This window comes from Anser anser (genome assembly GCF_964211835.1).
Source record: "Anser anser genome assembly, chromosome: 6".
Classification (NCBI taxonomy): Eukaryota; Metazoa; Chordata; class Aves; order Anseriformes; family Anatidae; genus Anser; species Anser anser.
This window is the reverse complement of record NC_139726.1, coordinates 15,878,095-15,882,314: the sequence shown is the minus strand read 5'-3', so window position 1 is coordinate 15,882,314 and position 4,220 is coordinate 15,878,095. Positions and strand designations below refer to the sequence as shown.

The window sequence follows — 4,220 nt, the reverse complement described above, 5'->3', positions numbered from 1 at the left end:
CACCCCTTCCCTGCCGCTCCCTGCCCGCCCCCGGCACCGATGCGGAGCTGCCGGGAGCCTCGCCGACCGCAGCCTCTATCGCCTCCGGGCACCGCTTCCCCCCGGGATGGGGGGAACGCAACGGGGGGGCTGCGGGCGAGCGGGGCGCCGGGGAGGGACCGGGTGGCTGTTCCCGGTGCCGAGCCGCGGAGGGGAAGCCCGGGGGCGGGGGGACGCCGGGCATCGCCGGGTGAAAGCAGCCCGGGGGTGGCGGAGGTAGGCGGGGAGGAGGAGGCAGACCTGCCCCTCCGGGGGGAGCGGGCAGGCAGATGCCGGGCTGGGAGCGGCGGAGCCGCGGGACCCCGGCGGGTGGGGGCTCGGTGCGGCTGCCGCCCACCCCCGCGGCTCTCCCGGGGGGCTGCCGCTGGGAGAAGCGCTCCCCTCGGGCTCCCCTCCCCGGGGCACGCTGAGCAGAGAGCGGGCGAGCCGGGCTGTAAGTACTGGGCATCTTTTGTGCGGGGTTTGGAGCAGTTCCGTCGTTCCCCGGTGGCAGGTAGCGGGGGCTCGGGCAGGAGAAGCGTTTGCAGGCGAGGCTGCGAGGGTCGGTTCTCGGCGTCTGCTTGGGCTGAGGAGCCTTTCAAACGCCAGGGTGCCTGTGTGGAGGCACGCTGAAATGTTCCTGCACCGCGCATCTAGGTCTCTCGTGGTTCAGACAAAACGTGTTGGGCTCTCTTTTTTTTTTTTTTCCCCTTTTCTTTTCTATTTTTTAAAATTTCTGCTCCTCTCACAGTACTCTGTACCTTGTCACACAACTCTCTTACTGTCTCAGGAAAGGATGAATCCCGGTGACAACACTAAAGTGCAATGTGTGAGGATGAGGGAAGGAGATGAAAGCTTGAAATCATTAACTTGGGAGAGGGGAGGAGGTGGAATCACTTCTCTGCATGCTGCCTTCACACTATGGAGCAATGTGCTTTTGGGGACTGCTTTGCCATAAAAATAAAATAAATGCTTTGCCATTTAACACTCTTTCCTGTACGTGCACATCTGGATACCGTCCTGGCACCACTCCCTGCGTTCAGGCTAGAAGGGGGTGGCATAGCTGGGGCTGGAGATTGGGGACAAAAAGACAGGGAACCTTTCCCTTCCTTTGCAGCTTAAAGATGCTTTTTAGCCCCAGACCAGTTTTCTGCAGAGCAAATCCATAGGGATAATTCTCCCAGATTTGGGAAGCAGAATCAAGTGTTTTGAAGCCCAGATTATGCTCTCCGCAAATGGAAAGGCTGAAAGGAGGAATGCAAATACCTGGCTCCACACATCTTACTTCAGATGTTCCCAAGTATTGAGCCCTATGGAGGGTGAGCAAGGAGTTGCATGACATGCAGACGGTGTGTTCCCTACTAAGACATCCCACACACACTCCAGACGATGCCCTCTCTTACTGGAGTGCTGGAAATACCATTTCTGTCAGTGACACTGTTAGGGAAGGAGTCGTCCCTCTCACATTTTAAATCCCAAACGGAGGGACTGTCTCCCTCCCCCTACTTCCTTCACACGTCTTTATTTTTTCCTAATGACTTGCATTATTATTTGCCAAATATGGCATGCATCTTCCTGTGAAACTTCATATTTGCTGAGATGTTCCTGGAACTAGGCTCTTACAGTGCACTTTAGGAGTCTTCTGTTTTTAAACCAGAATTGTATATTTACTAATAACTGTCAGATGGCACGAACTGGTAATTTTAATCTATCATATATCCACAGCATTTTCTGGTTCTTCATAATGCAATTCTTGTGTAGTGACACAGGCTAGCAGCTATCTGAGCTGCAGTTTTGGTATATGGTGCTCATTGTAACGCGTCTCCGTAATACATCTATGCTGCACTCATCCTTAGCACTTTGCATTCCAGCCCGGCAGGACAAGTGTTCTAACGCCAGAAGTCATCGGAGTGACTTTGTTAGTTGTAGGAGGAGTATTTTAACCACCAGAGGAGCAGCCACGTACCGTGCTGACGTGCGGTATGTTAATGGTATTTAACCTCTTTAGGGAGACATGAACAGAAGAACATGCCTAGTTTAACATATATCACAGCTAGGATTTTCTATAAATGTGGGAGGCTCACACTAGTTAATATCACTGACCCAATTTTTATTGGTCTTGTAGGGAAATCTTAAAAGGTCTGCTGCAAAGGAAGTTAGAAATCTGATACTCTGCCGTTGCAAGCATCTCTCCATAACTTCAGTTGCTTTGCTACGTGGTACAAAGGAGGATGAAGGAAATAAATCAGTGAAGTTCTGTTGATTTGCTTGTATAATGTTGAAAGTAAATTTATTAAGTTTGGAATAAGCAGTGATTACGCATTGTCATTTGCTTAAGTTAAATTGTATAGATGCATGATTTTTCACTGGTTTTTGGTCTGTTATTCTATTCTGCCTCCTTCTTCTTTAAGACCATAAGGACTTCCTCTGGGCGATGATCCTGTTTTTACAGTCAATCAAAATCCATTCCGATATCCTTATGCAGGCCAAAAACACTGTATTAGACTACAAAGCAACAGTTACAAATTACTTTCAGAGCCCTCCTAAAACAAAATGCAGATGTAAATACAGTTCAGAGCTGCTTCATGTGCTACGCCTTAAAGTTCTGGATGTCTAAATCTGGAAAGTGTGCTCAGAAGCTCTCTTTGTGACAAGCATGCAGGCAGATGGATGAAGATTCTGGTAGGACCTCTGGAGAACAGGGAGCCACAGTCTGTGGTGGCTGGACTCTCCTATGTGCTTTGGGTTCAGAGCTGAGCATAGGCTGGAACCGACCCTGAACCATTTAATCCTGATTTTGCAGAAAGACTCATCTCCTTTTTAAGAATTTGTCAAATTCATACTAAAACATGCTGGAGTTATTTGCTTTTGCCCTGTTCAGAGCTGTACTCCATAGTTTTCCCAAACTGTATTCCACAGATATGAGTTAGGAGGTTTGTAACAAAGATAATGGTGGTGTTCATTATTTATTTATTTATTTATTTTCCATGGCTGCTTAATATCCTCTTCTGTCTTTGTTGCTAAATTATTCATTTCTAACCTCCCTGTGGAAAATAGGATGTCCTTTCTCTGATTGTTCTTGCAAGGTGTAGCTACACCTGTTGCAGTAGATATTGATTATTTATTTATTTATTTACCTACAATATTTTTCTGAGCCCAAATGACCACAGTAGCATCCAGAGTCCCAGACAGGATCTTAGCAAGCCTTGCACAGCTGCCTTAATCCACTTCACTGGTGGATATCAGTCCATGATGTACATTAGGATTACATGTGCTATTTGGACTTTAGCATTGCATGACAGAGAAGAGAGATGATTATAGTGCTTTGTGGTGATGAACAGGATTTATTAGTGAAACCAGATGGATCCAGGTAGGACAGACTCTGGACTTTTTTTTTATAAGCCAGCCCTCTGCCAAATTTAATGTTATCTAAATTGTCTGTGATTACAGTATATGTTTTGCTAAAATCTGTATCTTTTCTGAGCAATTGTAAGGGGTCTGTTGAAAGTGCTACAGCAAGGTCTGTCTCTAATAATGTCTTCATTAAGCTTCTCTATAAACAGAAGACTGTACTAATTGCCAGGCTAACATGCTATTTGGCTCTGTGAACAAGCTACTGAACACTAACTTATGAATGGAAACTTGAAAGGATCATTTGCAACCTGCTACATGAAAGAAATACCAAAATGAAATGAAAATGTGCTTGTATCTCTGTTGCTGATGCTGCTGCTGTTAAAAAACTGGAAACAGAAAACTGATTAGAGTGCCACTTTAATTTTCCAGGGAGACCTGACTGATTTCATAAATGTTTTTTGCCTCCTGAGTTGCAGCAGCTGCTCCCTATATAAAAGCTAGAAATAACTGGTTCTTCTTTAGTAAGAATGAAAGGAGAATTGAGCTCTATACAAATGAGGAGATTAAGAGCTCCATGAGGCATATACCCATTTAATGCTGCTGGAGACTAAACACACTAGAATAATCTTAACTCTCGCTTCTGGTGAGCAGAAATTCTAAGAAAAAAAATTTCCTTTAGTGACTTATTAACAAAGGCTTTTCAGGTTTACTGGGATTTATCATGTGAGCCTAATCTACCTTTTGTTCATCCTGTTGGCAGGCTTTAAAATTTAAAAGGGTCTGCAGAAACTCCTCCCCCAAAACTCCTTATTTAATTAAAGAGGCTTGGTGCATTATTTACCTTTGAG

The 4,220-nt window shown here is 45.9% G+C and overlaps 1 protein-coding gene across 1 annotated transcript in view; it reads left to right on the top strand.

Annotated features, from left to right (window-relative positions):
- Positions 1–274: 274 nt before the first annotated feature.
- MYLK (myosin light chain kinase) overlaps positions 275–4,220 on the top strand; it is a 210,112-nt gene continuing 206,166 nt past the window's right edge. The window contains exon 1 of the mRNA XM_083841334.1: positions 275–472. The gene's annotated coding sequence lies outside the window, so the exon portion shown is untranslated. The remainder of the gene's footprint in view (positions 473–4,220) is intronic.